General features: G+C 43.9%; 2 pseudogenes; one reads left to right on the forward strand and one right to left on the reverse strand.

Annotated features, from left to right (window-relative positions):
* Positions 1 to 3777: 3777 nt before the first annotated feature.
* On the reverse strand, positions 3778 to 3896 carry LOC134960526 (5S ribosomal RNA; annotated as a pseudogene).
* Positions 3897 to 5131: 1235 nt separating this feature from the next.
* LOC134960527 (5S ribosomal RNA) lies at positions 5132 to 5250 on the forward strand (annotated as a pseudogene).
* Positions 5251 to 20410: the final 15160 nt, after the last annotated feature.

Raw genomic sequence — 20410 nt, forward strand, 5'->3', positions numbered from 1 at the left:
GGGTCGTGGACCCCCACGAGGGAGAAAAACTGTCAGTATGCCGGCTGTCGGGGTTCTGGCCCCGGTATACTGTGCGCCGGGATCCTGACAGTCGGCAACCTGAAGACCACCCGCTGGTATCGCTAAGTGAGTACACACTTGATGGTGCCAGCAGCAACGGCGGGGAAGGGGGAGAGCGGGGCCATACTGCATTTGGCAGCATGGCATAATTTTCACCCCTCAGATCTTTCTTCCAGTTCAAAAGATCTGAGTAGACGACCAACTACCCGTGGTTGCACACATCAGCATCGTTATCATCCGTACACACGGTACTTCAGTCGGAAACGCCCATATAGTTTAAAATATCGTACCGTGTGTAGAGACCGTAGCTGTCATTTTTCAAACCACGTCCTGTAACATGGCAGTTAGGAAGCTCATTGGCTGGTGCTTTATCACCATTTATCAGTCTCCACTTTATGACTTTTTAAGGATTAATACATTTGGCCATACATTTTTTATGAAAATGTATGTTAAATGAAAAGTTACAATTTGATCGGTGAGAAGATAAAAACAGGTTGAATAATTTAATGACTCCCAATGCTGCATGCATCATTTGCCCCATAATCATTAACATGTATTCTTAGAATAGTTAAACCCAATTAACTAGCACTCAGTTGTGGTTTTATTACAAATTTATGCCATAATGACAGCTTAAGGTCCACGTTTTAAGTGCAGCTAAATAACAGTAATAAATATAATTTTGAGTTGTATGGTATGCATATGTCCTTGAGTGAATATACCTTACTGTGCTAGTACAATAACATTTAGTAGTTTTTAAATGACAAATGATGAGAAGATGAGGAGTAACATAAAGTGGATGGAGATAAAGTACCAACCAACCAGCTCATAACTGTCATTTTTCAAACACAGCCTGTAACTTGCAGTTAGGAGCTGATTAGCTGGTACTTTATTTGTATTCACTTTTATCTCTCTCCAAGGCTTAGTACATATACCTCAGTAAGACTTTGTAATTTTCGGCTTGTCAAATGGCAAGGAAGTATAACATGGCATTAAAGCATGGCACTATATATGAGAGCCATACAGTTTATTATAGCACAAGTAGTATATAACTTGAGCACATTAGGAACAGAGTGAAACATTGGGGTCGATTCAATTCGGCAACAGATGAATAGCGCCGGGAATTAGCTCCCGACGCTATTCAATTCAGCTAAAGTTAAGTCGGCGAATGCCCGTTCTCGCCGACTTAACAGGTAGTTTTGTCGGGAGAACGAGCATTTCCGACTTAGCTAACCGCGGCGATGCCGATTCCCGACAGAATCAGCCTCGTGCTGGCCGTGCTTACTCTTTGTAAGTTTTCTTCTCTCACCCTCCATGGGTGAGAGAAGAATTCCCGACAATTGCTGGTAACTAGTAGCTGATTTGAATAGCGTCGGGAGCTAATTCCCAGCGCTATTCATCTGTTGCCGAATTGAATCGACCCCCTTGAATCCTCAAATACTAATAGCTACAAAATTATAATGAGCAATTTTTTATACTTGCAAGTTCATACTCATAGATATTGTAAGCTTGTGAGCAGGTCTTTCCTACCTCTATGACCGTTTGTTATTACGCAGTTTTATTTTATCATTGTTGTTTCCAATTGTAAAGCGCAATGGAATGTGATGCGCTATATAAGTGTTTATGAATAATATAACAGCCTGGATTTTACTGTTTATGATAATGTTTGTATTGTAGGCTATTATATAGAAATGAAAAGAGGTAAGGATTCAAGGGAATATATTATAATTATGCTTCTTTGTAGGCCTATAGTAAGATCTTATCTTGAATATACTGCAGACGTTTCATTGTCAATTCATTAAAAAAAATAACTGGTAATAAATAAACAAGAAAATTGTGAAATTTAAGCAAGCCCAGAGATGGGAAACTAAATAAGGGAAACAGGATAGGCTGTCTACATTTAGTTTTAAGTAACAAGGAGCACCGGTTAATTTGCCCCTGAATTTAGAGGAAAGGCAGTTTGATCTTCAGTTTTGGAAGTTTACATTTTTTCACAGAGCGTTGAAGGTACTGGAATCTCAGTTATCTGGGGCTTATTTGCAGAAAATACTGTAGATAGTTTTAACAAGCTGCTGGATGACTTTTTACCACAATAGTAGTATAGTATGTTGCTGGTATGTTATAGTTTAGTTGTTGATCGAAAGATAAAGTGAGAGCTTTTAAATAGTTTTTAAGGTATATTCTTGGTTTAGGCCAAAATTTCATCTTCTGATCAGTGGAAATAAATGGAGGCAAATGGTTAACTTCCAATACACACATGGATACGCAAAGGTCTTCTAAGAGTAGATATGTATCAGTTAGTCTCCCAATAAACTAATATCTCCTGATAAACTAATTTATAGTCTCTCGGTAATCTAATTGACGATGTCAAACACACTGTGGGGTCGATTCTATTCGGCAATTTAAGAATAGCGCCGGGAATTAGCTCCCGATGCTATTCAATTCAGCTCCAGTTAAGTCGGCGATGTCCCGTTCTCGCCAACTAAACAGGTTGAATTGTCGGGAGAACGGGCATTCTCCGACTTAACTCCCCGGCGCGAGGCTGATTCCCGACAGAATCAGCCTCGCGCCGGCCGCGAGGAAGCACTTTTGTCGGGTTTCTTCTCTCATCCCCCGGGGATGAGAGAAGAATTCCCGACAATTGCGGGTCACTAGCAGCTGAATTGAATAGCGTCGGGAGCTAATTCCCGGCGCTATTCTTAAGTTGCCGAATAGAATCGACCCCTATGATCGCCAGTGGTTGATTTCCCACTAGGCACATGAGGCACATGCCTAGGGGTGACACTTGCTGAGGGGAGGGTGGCACAGCATACTCACTTGTATAAAAGTCCTGGTATGCTGATGGCCAGATGAGGCCAGGTGATTTTTTTTGTTTTGTTATTACAACTTTTTTATTTATTTTGTACTTGGTGAGGGAGGAGGAGGAGTCAATGATCAGTAAATTGTGGTAATGGAAGGGGGGTGAGGTTGGTACTTTGGCAGTTGATAAGCCCCAACAAGAGGGGGGGGCAGTGACATGATGGTGGGAGACCAATAATATTTTGCCCCAGGGGTACCTGACCCCTAAATTTGCCCCTGATGGTCACAAATTAAGTTTGCAGTGCCTTGCTAAAGTATTTACCCCCTCCCCCCTTTGCTTTTTACCTATTTTGTTACATTACAATAATTTTTTTATCTGAATTTGATGTGATGGATATGTACAAAATAGTACTAACAACAGGAGAGAAAGAAAGCTCTTGTGTGGGCGCACTCTTATACAAAGAAGAAAAGTTCTTCAAATGTGTGTCAAGAAGATATTTAAAACATCCATTTATTATTCAAAGTTAAAAAACCGTTACCCATCCATGATCCAAATGTGAAATGAGAAAGAAATAAAGAATATATGAAAAATTGTTAAAATGTTCTGGTCTTTTTTTAGAGAGGTTGTAGACACTGGATTGTCTAACAGCCGTCTCCCCTGACCAGTACAGAAATTCTGTATTGATGGGACCAAGGAAGGAAAAAAGCGTGTAACTTGTGTATCTTCAAAGAACCAATATAGTTGGATCTATGTTGTACACTTGGCTGGCAACCAATTGCTCGGATTACCCACGTATTTAGGATATCTGTTACTGTTATTAGAGTCTGACGCTGAATTGTTATATAACAGAGCAAAGGGGTAGGGGGAAAGATTAGTGGTGATACTGCTGTTGGTATTCGCCTTAAAAAGGAGTAGTTCCTACTCTACAACACCGGGTATTCCCAGGAAGTCTCCTCTCCAGGTACTGACCCAGCCCAACGCCGTTTAGCTTCCAAGATCGGACGAGATCGGGCATTAGCGGCGTGGTATGATAGTAGAGGAACTATGTACCAATGAGAGTGCACCTATATAAGAACAGTAAAGATTGTGGTTTGAAAGAGGATAAGGTATAAAGTGTGGATCTGCTTTCCCGTTAGGCAGGGCGCAGCGACTACCACTGCCGTGGTGTCAAACGTCCTGGATCGTGGATGAGAGTCCACAGAAAGATAGTAAGTAGGAAATTGTATAGGGGATAGTTTTAATTAGTTATTATTTTTTTATATTATTTTTATTTTATTAATATTTTATATTTGAATGAGAAGTTTGATAAAAGTAAAGAGTTCCTGAAAAAAACTCAAGCGTCAGACCGATTTATAGGTCATGTATGAGTTTGGACATATATTCTCTTAAGTGGAGACATCAAATAATGCTATAAGACAGAAATCATACATGAATTGGACACCGTTCTAATTCCCAGAACTTGTGGCAAAAAATAGGCAGCTATAGTATCTCTTAACGAATAAAATGTTAATCTGGACACTGTATTAATAATTGTGATCCTTATACTTTATACACTGGGACACTGATAAGCTGTTTGCTGCACACAAAGAAAAAATGGAACAGAAATTGCCTGATAAACCTGGCTACATTGATCTCATGTAAGTAATTATGTGTATGATAATCACATGTAAGCAATTGTACAGCAGATGTGGATATGCCCACACTGTATATGTGGCTATGTCCAGGTATACTGATCACACATGAGTGAAAAGTGTGTCAGATATGGGTATATGAGTGTAATTATACACCCAGTGGGTGCAGGCTTACGAGACTCCAAATGTGACAGTCAGAGAAATTGGTAAAGATGTCATATCCTGAGAGCAGTTGGTGCCAGCGGGTCCTTCCCTGCGTGGAAAACGCGTTTCGCGCGTACGGGCTTGTTCACTTCCGGGACCTGAATCCTGGATCACAGTGGGAGGTTTAAAAAGGTGAAAAATTAGATAGCAGCCAATCGGGGCTTAATGATGTAGGACGGGACGCAGGGGGGCGGGAGTAGAAAGATATTAAAAATAATATAAAAAAATAATAACTAATTAAAACTATCCCCTATACATTTTCCTACTTACTATCTTTCTGTGGACTCTCATCCACGATCCAGGACGTTTGACACCACGGCAGTGGTAGTCGCTGCGCCCTGCCTAACGGGAAAGCAGATCCACACTTTATACCTTATCCTCTTTCAAACCACAATCTTTACTGTTCTTATATAGGTGCACTCTCATTGGTACATAGTTCCTCTACTATCATACCACGCCGCTAATGCCCGATCTCGTCCGATCTTGGAAGCTAAACGGCGTTGGGCTGGGTCAGTACCTGGAGAGGAGACTTCCTGGGAATACCCGGTGTTGTAGAGTAGGAACTACTCCTTTTTAAGGCGAATACCAACAGCAGTATCACCACTAATCTTTCCCCCCCCCCCCCCTTTGCTCTGTTATATAACAATTCAGCGTCAGACTCTAATAACAGTAACAGATATCCTAAATACGTGGGTAATCCGAGCAATTGGTTGCCAGCCAAGTGTACAACATAGATCCAACTATATTGGTTCTTTGAAGATACACAAGTTACACACTTTTTTCCTTCCTTGGTCCCATCAATACAGAATTTCTGTACTGGTCAGGGGAGACGGCTGTTAGACAATCCAGTGTCTACAACCTCTCTAAAAAAAGACCAGAACATTTTAACAATTTTTCATATATTCTTTATTTCTTTCTCATTTCACATTTGGATCATGGATGGGTAACGTTTTTTTAACTTTGAATAATAAATGGATGTTTTAAATATCTTCTTGACACACATTTGAAGAACTTTTCTTCTTTGTATAAGAGTGCGCCCACACAAGAGCTTTCTTTCTCTCCTGTTGTTAGTACTTGTACTTTCTGGCTCTGGGCGCACCACCAACTAGGACTACAATTGAAATGATAGTAACTTTCTTTCTCTAATTGTCCACACTTGGTCTTCTACACATATAAACCATAATCCACCTTGGACCAGTGCCCGGTCGCTCCTTGTTTATGTACAAAATAGTCTAAGTTGGTGAGGTGAAATGAGAAAAATGTATATAAAAAATAATTTTTATAAATAAAAATTTGACACTTGGCATGTGCATATGTCCCCTTTGCAATGGAGCCCCTCAAAAGTTCTGGTGCAACCAATTACCTTCAGAAGTCACATAATTAGTGAAATGAAGTCCACATGTGTGCAGTCTAAGTGTCACATGATCTGTCAGTATAAACACACCTTTTCTAAAAGGCCCCAGAGGCTGAAACACCACTAAGCAAGAGGCAGCACACCATGAAGACCAAGGAGATCTCCAAACAAGTCAAGGACAAAGTTGTTGAGAAGTACAAGTCAGGGGTGGGTTATAAAAAAAATCCAAATCTTTGATGATCCCCCAGAACACCATCAAATCCATCATCTTCAAATGGAAAGAACATGGTACCACAACAAACCTGCCAAGAGAGGGCCGGCCACCAAAACTCACAGATCAGGCAAGGAGGGCATTAATCAGAGAGACAGCACAGAGACCAAATGTAACCCTGAAGGAGCTGCAGAGTTCCACAGCAGAGACTGGTGTATCTGCGCATGTGACCACAATAAGCTGTACACTCCATAAAGCTGGGCTATATGGAAGAGTGGCCAGAAAAAAGCTATTACTAAAGGGGGGTACTCACGGAGCGATATTCTAAGCAATCTGACTAGATTGCTTAGAATATCGGCATGATCGCTCCGTGTGTAGCCCCCTCAGCGATAGCGATGCGCGGCCCCGCACATCGCTATCGCTGCTGCTAGATTGGCCTGCATGCAGGCCAATCTAGCGGGTCGCTCACTTCACCCGCTGGGTGAAGTGAGCGGCCCCCCGTCTCCCCCCGCACGCTCAGCACAGATCGCGCTGTGCTGAGCGGCAGGAGAGATGTGTGCTGAGCGGTTCGCTCAGCACACATCTCTCCTGCATCGGCCCGTGGGTACTGGGCTTTAGTGTTAAAAATAAGAAGACACATTTTTGAGTTTGCCAAAAGGCATGTGGACGACTCCCCAGATGTATGGAGGAAGGTGCTCTGGTCAGATGAGACTAAAATATTGAACTTTTCAACCACCAATGAAAACGCTATGTCTGGCACAAACCCAACACATCCCATCACCCCAAGAACACCATCCCCACAGTGAAACATGGTGGTGGCAGCATCATGCTGTGGGGATGTTTTTCAGCAGCAGGGACTGGTAAACTGTTTTGAGTCGAGGGAAAGATGGATGGTGCTAAATACAGGAATATTCTTGAGCAAAACCTATTTCAGTCTGCCTGTGATTTGAGACTGGGATGGAGGTTCACCTTCCAGCAGGACAATGACTCGAAGCATATTGCTAAAGCAACACTCGAGTGGTTTAAGGGGAAACATTTAAATGTGTTGGAATGGCCTAGTCAAAGCCCAGATCTCAATCCAATTGAGAATCTGTGGTCAGACTTGAAGATTGCTGTTCACAAGCGGAAACCATCCAACATTAAGGAGCTGGAGCAGTTTTGCCTTGAGGAATGGGCAAAAATCCCAGTGGCAAGATGTGGCAAGCTCATAGAGACTTATCCAAAGCGACTTGCAGCTGTAATTGCAGCAAAAGGTGGCTCTACAAAGTACTGACTTTAGGGGGGTGAATAGTTATGCATGCTGCAGTTTTCTGTTATTTTGTCCTATCTGAAGTATGCTTCACAATAAAAACAAAAAAATATCTTCAAAGTTGTAGCCATGTTCTGTGAATGAAATGATGCAAACCTTCAAACAATCAATTTTAATTCCGGGGTTGTGAGGAAACAAAACATGAAAAATGCAAAGGGGGTAAATACTTTAGCAAGGCACTGTATATATATTTTTTTATTTAAATTAATATTTTGTGCTGTGTCACCCGGTATACATCCTGGGACTGCAGCTGCTCCATCCATCTAGGGGTGTTCTGTCAGTTCACCCAAAATAAAAGATATTTTTTTTTATATTTTGTGCTGTATCCTCCCAGAATACTTCCAGGCATGCTCCATTCATTTCAGGGTGTGGTGTCTGTCGCTCATATTTTTATTATAACTTATTGTCCTATTTTCATAACTCTTATCACCATGTTGTAATTAATTCAAATTAATATTATTCATAATAATAATTATAAATTAGATACATTTAAATTAAATGAATATAAATAAACTCTCCACACTCATATAGTGATTGTGAATGCTGATTATTTTACAGGACAGAAAGCTATACCTTAATACACTTAAATTCGAGCCGCTGCGGCCACTGTATGTAATCCTTACCCTACGTACTTTTTACACAGTTAGCGAACAAAGACCCGTACCGTGTACGCACTTTGCGTACCAACGCCGCGACGGACGTACAAAGTACACGCAGTGCATACACACACACACCGACACGCTGAGAGCACAATGCAGCTACACGTGTGGTAGAATTACACCTTAAACCTTAGCAGGAAATGGGACACAACACCAAATTGTATTTCAAAACTATGTTGGGGTCCAACCCACCAACGGTTATCTTTACTAGCAGGGGGTTACAACAATAATACAATAAGAGATAAAGGCTACAGTCAATGGTACATACGTTTGTTCGCCTGCGCTTCCCGGTCCGGTCCTCAATCATCAAGGTAGATGATCTTCAGAGATTGTGTGTGACCAGGCCTGCAGCTGGCTTTTTATACATTTGGTCAAAACACAATACAGTAGACACTATATGCTCTTCTTCCCAGAGGCAGAACTCTGGGAGGCAACGGAGTCATCTGCCGCCGGGCTCCTGCTCGGAAGGGGGGCACCTCTCCTCCCATTCTGTGACACCATTGAATTAAGTTAATTGATAGCTGTCGCTGTCTTTTCAGTGGCCGACTTCCTCACTGGTCTCTGCAACTTACAAATCACACCCTCTTTATTATACTGAATATACACATTATACAAGTATCACACCCAGGATTAGAAACCACAACCTATTACACAGGAAGCAGACACCTTACTGATGAAGCAGTTTGCTCCTGTATAGGAAAAATGAGAATTTTAACTATATGAAGATACTTCTCTGACAATTACACGTAACTTATTAGTTAGAATTCTAATGCTTCCTCTACAGGAGCATATAACTCCATCAGTGTCTGCTGTTAGTGTAACAGGTCATGAGTTCTAATCCTGGGTATGACTGCTAAGAAATGTGTAATTTAAAATAAAAGACAAATGTATAAATACAGTATATCCATTTTTTTTCAGAACACTCCATATACACACACACATCTATATATATATATATATACACACACACACGCATACATACATACATACATACATACATACATACATACATACATATATAAATCTTAATATAGGAAATAGGGGGGCACCAATATTTTTCTTGCCTCCGGGCAACTGTGACGGACTTACGCCACTGCTTCTTCCATTGGTTCGGGGGTGGGACATATTCTGTGCACCGGGGATCATTGGTCAGCTCAAGCGGTGGGCGATGGCTAAGACTTGAGATGTGATTTCTGTTGTTTGCTTCTGAGTTCCCGCCCCATGACCAGTTAAACCCATCACATTAATCATACATAAATCTGGTATTATTAATAACTTATTATTGCAATATGTACAATATTCTTATACCCACCAGATTACTATTTATGTGACTCTGAACAATATGATCCCACACATGATATGATTTTCCATCCTCAAGATATCCATATATCTATCTATATATATATATCTATATATATATTTCTCATACGTCCTAGAGGATGCTGGGGATGACATCAAGACCATGGGGTATAGACGGGATCCGCAGGAGACATGGGCATTCTAAAGACTTTTCATTGGGTGTGAACTGGCTCCTCCCTCTATGGCCCTCCTCCAGACCTGTTTTAGAAATGTGCCCAGGCAGACTGGATGCACTCTGATAAGCTCTACTGAGTTTTTCTGAAAAGACTTATGTTAGGTTTTTTTATTTTCAGGGAGATCTGCTGGCATCAGACTCCCTGCTTCATGGGACTGAGGGGGCAGAAGCAGAACTAACTTCCTAAAGAGTTTCATGGCTCTGCTTCTGGCTGACAGGACACCATTAGCTCCTGAAGGGTACTGAACGCTAGCCGTGTCTATATGCTCACTCCCACAGCACGCCGTCACCCACCTCGCAGAGCCAGAAGTCAGAAGACAGGTGAGTATGAGAAGAATAATCTTCAATCAAGTAAGTAACGGCTGAGGCGCGGCTGGCGGGAGCGCAGCACGCCATTGCTGCCCACACAGGCAGGCACTGCAGGGCGCAGGGTGGGCACCCTGGGCAGCAGGAAAAATACCTCAAACCAGCTAAAAGGAAGCATAAGATGCCGCTGGCACAGCCCTACCCCCACCAGTATAAATATTATGTAGTATACTGAGTGTAAGGACGCACCATTGCGGGGGCGGAGCTTCTTCCTCAGGCAGCCAGCACACTTCCTCAGGCTGCAGAGAACATGCTGGTCCTCTCCTCCACTTCTGACAAGTACAGCGTGCTATTAAGGGAGGGCACAAGGCAATTGTGGTGCATTTGATAGTGTATATTACTATTTAAAAGCGCTGTTGGGCTGTGGGCATACTGTGTTCACAGGCAATACTGGTGCTGGGATTGTGAACTGGCTGCTCCTATCCTGTGTCCCTCTGACAGATTTTACTGTGAGTCTGTCCCCAAAATAAGTCCCAGTGTGTCTGTGAGTGTGCTGTACACGTGTGAGGCATGTCTGAGGCAGGGAGTTCCTCCCCGGAGGAAGCCATTTTAGGGACACAGAGTTGTAATGTGGTGGCGCTACCGGCACACCAAGAGCCTGCATGGGTGAAAGAGATACGTGACAGTATGCATCTGATTAACCGTAGATTAGACAAGTCTGAATCTAAGGCTGCATGCTGGAGAAAATCTGTGGAAGATGTGATTTTTCAGGATGCTGTTATTCCTTATGCGGGAGGCCCCTCTGGGTCACATAAGAGACCATTTGCAAATGTTGTAAACACTGATACCGACACGGATTCTGATTCTTGTGTCGACGATAGTGAATCCAGAGAGATAGATCATAAATTGGCAAAAAGTATACAATATATGATTGTGGCTATAAGGGACGTGTTGGCGGTTACAGAAACCACTCCTGTACCTCAGGAGAAGGCTTATTTATGTAAGGAAAAGAAATCCAAAGTCACGTTCCCTCCTTCACACAAACTAAATGCTCTGTTTGAAGGGATGTGGGTGAATCCTGATAAAAAATTTCGTATTCCCAAAAGGATTCACATAGCTTACCCTTTCCTGGCTGAGGACAGAAAAAAATGGGAGTCACACCCTGTGTTAGACAGTGCACTTTCCAGGTTGACGAAGAAGGTAATTCTCCCTGCTCCTGGCATGGCTTCTCTTAAAGAGCCGGCAGACCGCAACATGGAAACAACATTGAAATCCATTTATGTTACCAATGGCACACTGCTCAGGCCCACTATTGCCTGCGCATGGGTGAGTCGCGCTATTGAAAAATGGTCAGAAAGCGTGTCATCAGAAATTGACACGATTGATAAAGATGAGATACTCCTTAAGTTAGGGAATATCAAGGATGCTGCCGCCTACATGCTGGAAGCAATGAAGGATATTGGACTCTTGAGTTCACAAGCCGCTACCATGGCAGTATCGGCTAGGCGGGCGTTGTGGATTCGCCAGTGGAACGCGGATGCAGATTCCAAAAGAAACGTGGAGGCTCTCCCATATAAAGGTGAGGCCTTATTTGGCGATCGCCTGGATGCGTTAGTCTCGGCGGCTACCGCAGGTAAGTCGACATTTTTGCCCTCAGCGCCTGCACCGGCAAAAAAGACCTATAACCCGCAAATGCAGTCCTTTCGGCCCAATAAATACAAAAAGACGAGAGGTTCCCCCTTTTTTGCAGGTAGGGGAAGGGGAAAGAAGCCCACAGCGGCTCCAGGTTCCCAAGAGCAGAAGTCTACCCCTACTTCTGCCAAATCCTCAGCATGACGCTGAAGCTCCCTTGCGGGAGGCCGCTCGGGTGGGGGCATGTCTCAAACTCTTCAGCCAGGGTTGGATTCTGTCTGGCCTGGATCCCTGGGTGTTGCAAATAGTATCCCAGGGATACAAACTGGAGTTTCAAGACGTTCCTCCATGCCGATTTTTCAAATCGACCTTGCCAGTTTCTCCACCAGAAAGAGAAGCAGTATCAGCGGCAATCCAAAAATTATGTCAAGACCAGGTCATAGTCCTGGTACCGTTGTCACAACAAGGGCGGGGTTTTTATTCAAGCCTCTTTGTTGTTCCGAAGCCGGACGGCTCGGTCAGACCGATCCTAAATCTAAAAGATATGAATTGCTACCTGAAAAGGTTCAAGTTCAAGATGGAATCACTTCGGGCGGTGATTGCCAGTCTGGAGGAGGGGGACTACTTGGTGTCGGTGGACATAAAGGATGCTTACCTGTATGTTCCCATTTATCCTCCAAACCAGGCTTATCTGAGATTCGCGGTTCAGGATTGCTATTACCAATTCCAGACATTACCTTTCGGTCTCTCCACGGCGCCGAGGGTATTCACCAAGGTGATGGCGGAGATGATGGTCCTCCTTCGTCAAAAAGGAGTCAATATAATTCCTTATCTGGACGATCTCCTGATAAAGGCGAGATCCAGGGAGCAGTTGTTACAAAACTTATCACTCTCTCTGTCAATACTCCAACAACACGGGTGGATCATAAATTACCCAAAGTCACAGTTGTAACCGACGACAAGGTTGTCTTTCCTCGGGATGATTCTGGACACAGAAGTTCAGAGAGTATTTCTTCAGCTGGAAAAGGCTCTGGAAATCCAGAAAATGGTAAAACAGATATTGAAACCATCAAGTGTGTCGATCCATCAGTGCATTCGGTTGTTGGGGAAGATGGTGGCGGCCTACGAGGCCATACAGTTTGGCAGGTTCCATGCCAGAGTATTCCAGTGGGACCTGTTGGACAAGTGGTCGGGGTCACACCTACACATGCACAGAAAAATAATCCTGTCGTCAAAAACCAGGATTTCGCTCCTGTGGTGGTTGCACAGCTCTCACCTGCTAGAGGGACGCAGGTTCGGGATTCAGGACTGGGTCCTGGTAACCACGGATGCAAATCTCCGAGGCTGGGGAGCAGTCTCTCAGGGAGAAAACTTCCAGGGACGTTGGTCACATCAGGAAGCCTGCCTTCACATAAACGTACTGGAGCTAAGAGCCATTTACAACGGCCTTCAACAAGTGGTACATCTTCTTCAAGACCGTCCCGTGCAGATCCAAGCGGACAATGTAACAGCAGTCACATACATAAACAGGCAGGGCGGAACGAAAAGCAGAGCGGCAATGGCAGAGGCAACAAAAATCCTCCGCTGGGCAGAAAAACATCTACAAGCTTTGTCGGCCATATTCATTCCGGGAGTAGACAACTGGGAAGCAGACTTCCTCAGCAGACACGATCTCCATTCAGGGGAGTGGGGCCTCCACCAAGAAGTCTTCGCAGAGGTGACAAGTCTTTGGGGAGTTCCTCAAATAGACATGATGGCGTCTCGTCTCAACAAGAAGCTTCAGAGATACTGTTCCAGGTCGAGAGACCCTCAAGCAGTAGCAGTGGATGCACTGGTGACCCAGTGTGTTTTTCCGTCAGTGTATGTCTTCCCTCCACTTCCGCTGATCCCAAAAGTACTCAGGATCATAAGAAAAACAAGGGTTCGAGCAATCTTCATTGCCCCAGACTGGCCAAGGAGGGCTTGGTACCCAGATCTTCAGCAGTTGCTCATAGAAGATCCTCGGCCTCTTCCTCCTCGAGAGGACTTGCTGCAGCAGGTGCCGTGCGTGTACCAAGACTTACCGCAGCTATGTTTGACGGCATGGCTGTTGAGCGCTGTATCCTAGCCAGGAAGGGTATTCCCAAGGAAGTCATCCCCACCATTATTCAGGCTAGAAAGGGAGTAACGTCGAAACATTACCACTGTATTTGGAGAAAATATGTGTCTTAGTGTGAATCCAAGAAAGCTCCTACGGAAGAGTTTCACTTAGGACATTTTCTCCATTTTTTGCAGGATGGTGTGGAGGCGGGCCTCCGATTGGGATCAATCAAGGTCCAGATTTCGGCCTTGTCAGTGTTCTTCCAAAAACAATTGGCCTCTCTTCCAGAGGTTCAGACCTTCGTGAAAGGGCTTCTGCACATCCAGCCTCCATTCGTGCCTCCAGTGGCACCATGGGACCTTAACATGGTATTGCAGTTCCTTCAATCGGATTGGTTTGAGCCTCTACAAAAGATAGAGTTGAAGTTTCTCACTTGGAAAGTGGTGATGCTTTTGGCTTTGGCATCCGCAAGGCGGGTGTCTGAATTGGGGGCCTTGTCTCACAAGAGCCTTTACCTGAAGGTGGTTTCATCTTTCCACATAAACCAATCTATTGTAGTGCCAGTATTTACTGACACATTCACTGATTCAAAATCTCTAGGTGTGTTTAGAGCTTTGAAAATCTATGTTGCTAGAATGGCTCGTATACGGAAAACAGAGGCTCTGTTTGTCCTGTATGCTCACAACAATATTGGCTGTCCTGCTTCCAAGCAGACTATTGAACGTTAGATCAGAAATACAATTCAGCAAGCTCATACTACGGCTGGATTGCCGTTACCGACGTCGGTAAAGGCCCACTCCACTAGGAAGGTGGGCTCATCCTGGGCGGCTGCCAAGGGGGTCTCGGCATTACAACTTTGCCGAGCAGCTACTTGGTCAGGGTCAAACACATTTGCTAAGTTCTACAGGTTTGACACCTTGGCCGATGAGGACCTAAAGTTTAGTCAATCAGTGCTGCAGGGTCATCCGCACTCTCCCGCCCGTACTGGAGCTTTGGTATAGACCCCATGGTCTTGATGTCATCCCTAGCATCCTCTAGGACGTATGAGAAAATAGGATTTTGATACCTACCGGTAAATCCTTTTCTCCTAGTCCGTAGAGGATGCTGGGCGCCCGTCCCAATGCGTACTTTACCTGCTGTTTAGTTATTAGAGTTACACAAGTTGTGTTATCTTAGTTTTCAGCATGTTGCTGCAATTGGTTCATGCCTGTTGGCGTGTGTTATGTTGAATGCCATGTGTGCAGCATGGTTGAGGGTGTGAGTTGGTAGATATCTCACCACTAGTTAAGTAATTATTTTCCTCGAAATGTCAGTCTCCCTGGGCACAGTTCCTACAACTGAGGTCTGGAGGAGGGGCATAGAGGGAGGAGCCAGTTCACACCCAATGAAAAGTCTTTAGAGTGCCCATGTCTTCTGCGGATCCCGTCTATACCCCATGGTCTTGATGTCGTCCCCAGCATCCTCTACGGACTAGGAGAAAAGGATTTACTGGTAGGTATCGAAATCCTATTATATATACATACATACACATACATATTCCTGTTATTACAATTTGTTAGGGAACATATACACACATATATATATATATATATATATATATATATATACACATTACCAAGAGTTCAGACCATGAATGTTATTACCTTAGATATCTAAATGTCTGGTACGTAATTTGTCAGCTATTGCTAATTGAGTTCTCTTCAGTTAAACTAGGTTCCTGGGTATTGTCTTTTTGTTTGTCCTGTCTTTAGATAAGACAATGACAATCCAGTATTTATTGTCTTCGACAGATACTGGACAACTCTAGAACAATGGGGGTAACCAAAGGTATTTGCCTTCTTCATAGGATTTTAAAGCTTTACGTAAACAAGGCAGTCTGGTACATTGTGCTAGAGTTTCCAGGAGGATAATTTATGTGTGAACTGTAACTAGCTAGTAGAAGGATAAATCAGTGTGTGATTTATGCATTATATGGGTAAAATATTGAATATGGCTTTTGATGGCTTTTCCGTGCGAATGCGTATGCTACCGTATTCACTCATACCACGTGCTAACACGCAAGACCGCGTGAGCGGTCATACGTAGCTTGCGTGTATGTGTACGTACGGCAGAACAAGTATGCGCACGGAGGCCATCTGTGTGGAGTTTGTCCGTGATGTGTGTACTGTAATATTTTCCGACTTCGACAGTCCACCCTTTGGCAGTCATCAATAACTGCCACTCTTAACTAGTAAACTACAAATATTATCTACACTATATATACAAGTTTGGATGATCGGGGGAGAGTTGTAGGTGGGAAATGTATAGCCTAGTGGGATAGTAAAAAGCATGTATGTATGAATCAATGTCTGAGCGGCATGTATCATCATGCTGTATATGTTCTAAATAAGCTTCGAGATATTGCGAAGTATACATTAAATCCTTCTTATCCCGTATTAAGGGTCTGTACTTCGGCAAACAAACACTACCGAGCGTTGTTCGGGCAAGGGCTTTTAATCCCTCGCCTCTTCGGCTTCAAGTACCAACAAATGGGGAGCACATTTAGTTGATGATACATGGAAGGGGAACATATGTGAGTGCTAGTATATGTGGATAACACCTGTCGACTATGTGTGCCATTAACTGGAGGTTGCAGAGATGAAGATAAGACACATATATAAAAATGCATTCACATAAACATTGGGTAGGGCTGACGTCTTTTCGGGTTGGATGTTTCTGAGTAAAGGGGGAAACAGAGAAAAATGGTGAAAGAAACAAGCCATAAAATTCATTTGCAATCTTATCATAACACTGTCTCTATGGATGGATCATAAATCAAATCTGCTGCTGTAACAACGCCCTCGCTCCTTAGACTCATCAAATTTGTGCTGCGCTTGCGCCGCGTCAGAATTTGAACACACGTAAATATCAAACCAATAATTATGATGACACCTAGGATACAAAGGAGAAACTTTCCTACACTTGCAATTACATTCTGCACCCACTCTCCTAATCCAGAAAACCATTTGAGTGGGTTTAACCATGAGACCCAGCCGGTCAATTCATTACCCACAGCCGTCAAGGTAAGATTGTGTCTCCTCCGGAACTCCCACTTCAACTGCAAGATCTCGTCCATCCTTTGATCGATGATCTCCTTGGGGTCGTCAGTGCTGTTCGTAATGTACGTACAGTACTTCACACTATATTGAGTTGCCAAAGTGACACAGTACCCACCCGTCACAGCCGTGACATAATTCAGGACCTTCCTGTGCTGGACCAACTCCGTCTTGTAAGCTTGTAACTCCCTGCCCGTATACCTAAAGGTGTCATCATACATTTCAGTGATATTATCTATCAAGTTCGCAAGCGCATGGATGTACTTAAAATTTATAATTCCTCTGGCAGTACTGGTGATGTCTAATGCAAGAAGAATTTGAATCCCAGTGGATTCATGGATCAATCAGAGGCTGCGTGCTCTGCCCTATCTATGATGTGTCTCTTGATGATGTGTTCATAGTGGGTATGAGTATAAGGAGTCTGAGCGTTGCGGTGAATGTCTTTCATTTTATCGTGCTCTACTGTCATGACCTCTGGTAGTACCCTTCCAATGTAACACAATCCCTCAGAGCTCGGAGTGAGCCACTTGTACGCTTTCCTCCCACATATAAAATAGGCATCATCTGGGAGAACATAGGGGACAGAATGTAACAACACCATATTGCAAATTTTCCAGGTAAAGAAACCAATCCTCAGTTATCTCATCTGCTCAGTACAAGTATCAGGTTGGATGATGTGGGCACAATACCCCGGCGATACTTTTCCAACCCACATGGTCTTGCTCCCACGTGTATACCTATACCGAAAATACCTCCCACTGTTGGCTATCTTGCGTACAAGTTCAGAGTCAATAGGTATCCTATCAGCTCTGTGTGAGAAGGTCATTGTCTCGTTATTCCAGGTTACTTCCCAATTTCCAGGTTTTCGGGAATTGGAAACATTAAAGCATATTAGTGATTTATCTACATGATACTGGTGGAGCTTCAAGCTAGGGGGCCTAGATATATTGAATTTCTTGTCCACCGGTCTCCCACCCCGTAATTCGAGTAGCTCATCTAACGTTAAAGGATATGGCACTAATCCCGACTTACTCTGTCCTTGAGGTACTTGGGAGCACACCCAACATTCTGTCTGGTTTAAGACCTTACCCACTAATGAGTGAAATCACTCAACGGATGTCAGTCCAGGTCGATATTAAAGTTGGACTGGCATCTCTGGATGCACCCATCTTCGATTATGTTCTCGCAATATCTACAAATACAATATTTATCAGACAATAACCCCTCACATTGCCTCCGAGCTCCATGACTACCAGAGCGCTTACTGATACCAGCCTTTACTCGAGTGATGTGCTGCTCCTGAGATCAAAACAAATTGTCCTGAGCAAAAACAGTATTACTAGCAGAACCAGAAACGCAGTCTCTTGTGATAGATCCATTTCGTTGGGGGAAAGAAGGAAAATAAGGAGGAGAAAAGAAAGAAAAATGCAGGGGGGGGGTTGAAAAAAGAAAATGGTGCGACAACCGTTCTTGATCTTGTTGCTCTCCGCGCTCAGGTGCCGTTCAATATTCCTGCCTCTCAGCTTTCCCGGAATAGACTCTCTAGTGATATGAGGTTCTCTTCACCTTGCTCTTTGTCACGAGTTTTCTCTGGGTCAGCGACCTTCTTGCAGTGGGACGAGTGGACCCAAGTCCCTCTTTCGGCAACCTTTAATACTGTTGTGCTGGTTAACAAGACTTGGTACGGTCCTACCCACCTGTCTATGAGGCAACGTGAGCGTAGACAATTTCGTATCATCACATAATCCCCAGGCTCAATGTCATGACAATTACTGTTCGGTAGGTCAGGAATCACCAGCTTTAGATTTCTTTGTTGATTTCTCAGCTGCTGGCTCATCCCAACCAAATTCATACTAACCAGTAATTTAATTATTGCATTTCAAATCATCCTGGGGGTCTATCATTACATGAGGTTGTTGACCAAAAAGAATTTAAAATGGTGATAAGTTAAGCGGTGACCTGGGAGTGGTTCTGATGCTGTACTAGTGGCAAAGCTTCTGGCCACAACAATCCAGTTTCAGCCATCACTTTGCTCAGCTTGTTCTTAATAGTTCTATTCATTCTCTCCACCTTTGCACTCGCCTGAGGCCGGTACGGAGTATGTAGCTTGCTATTAATTCCCATCAGTTTGCACATGACCTGAAAGACTTCACCTGTAAAATGGGTACCCCTATCACTTTCAATCATTCTAGGGATACCATATCTGCACACAAATTCCTGCACGATTTTCTTTGCAGTGATCATGGCAGTATTTGTGGCAGCAGGGAACGCTTCTACCCAGTTGGAAAACACATCAGTACATACTAACACATATTTCAAATTCCTACAGGGTGGTAACTGTATGAAGTCGATTTGTATTACCTGGAAAGGTCCGTCTGTAGGAGGGATATGGGATGGCTCCTTTGGTATTGCCTTACCAATATTCTTCCTCAAGCAAGTAAGACATGTCATTGCTCTCTTACCTGCATGAGAAGAGAATCCTGGTGCACTCCAGTAGGCTCTTACCAGCTTGCACATACCCTCTTTGCCCAGATGAGTCAGACCATGTGCCGCCTCAGCTAGACTTGGAAGATATGCTCTGTGGGCCATTGGCTTACCGTGTCCATCTGTCCAAAGTCCTGAGGACTCTTGACCATACCCCTTTTCCTTCCAGACCGCCTTTTCCTGTAGGGAACACAGATTTTGCATTTCAATTAGCTGCTGTGTGTTGACCGTGTTAAATGTCATCAGTGATGTGATGTTCGTCTGTATGGTGGTGCTTGCTGCTGATTTAGCACCTTTGTCTGCCCGGCTGTTACCAAGTGATATTGGGTCTTGGTTGTAAGTGTGTGCTTTGCACTTGATAACAGCCACTCTGTCTGGTTCTTGTATTGCTGTCAGGAGCCTTTTGATGTGGGACGCGTGCGCTACAGGTGTGCCAGCTGCCGTCATGACATTTCTGAGGCGCCACAGGGCCCCAAAATCATGCACCACTCCAAAGGCGTACCTAGAGTCTGTGAATATATTAGCTGACTTACCTTTGGCCAACTCACATGCTCTGGTTCGGGCGACCAGCTCAGCGACTTGCGCTGAGTGTGGTGGGCCAAGGGGTTCAGCTTCTATGATACCTTCGTCATCTACAACTGCATATCCGATGCACAAGTCTCCCGATTCCGTCTGTCTGTGGCAACTACCGTCAGTGTAGAAGGTCTACTCCTTCCAGTGGGTTGTCACTGATGTCAGGTCTCGCAGTGAAAGTTTGGTTCAGGTATTCCATACAATCATGCGTATCAGTATCTGCACTAACTCCTCCTTCACCATCATTCTCATCCTCCACCCTTTGTGCCTGTCCAGGCACACTTGGCAAGTAGGTTGCAGGATTTAGTGAGCTGCATCTCTTAATGGTGATGTTTACAGGGGCCATCAGTGATAATTCCCACTTTGTAAACCGAGCAGATGAGACATGTCTGGTTTGGGCGGAGTTCAGCAAGGCTGATACTGCATGAGGTGTATGGATGGTCAAGTCGTGTCCTAACACTACGTCCTCGCTTTTACTTAC

Source organism: Pseudophryne corroboree, chromosome 9 (assembly GCF_028390025.1).
Source record: "Pseudophryne corroboree isolate aPseCor3 chromosome 9, aPseCor3.hap2, whole genome shotgun sequence".
NCBI lineage: Eukaryota > Metazoa > Chordata > Amphibia > Anura > Myobatrachidae > Pseudophryne > Pseudophryne corroboree.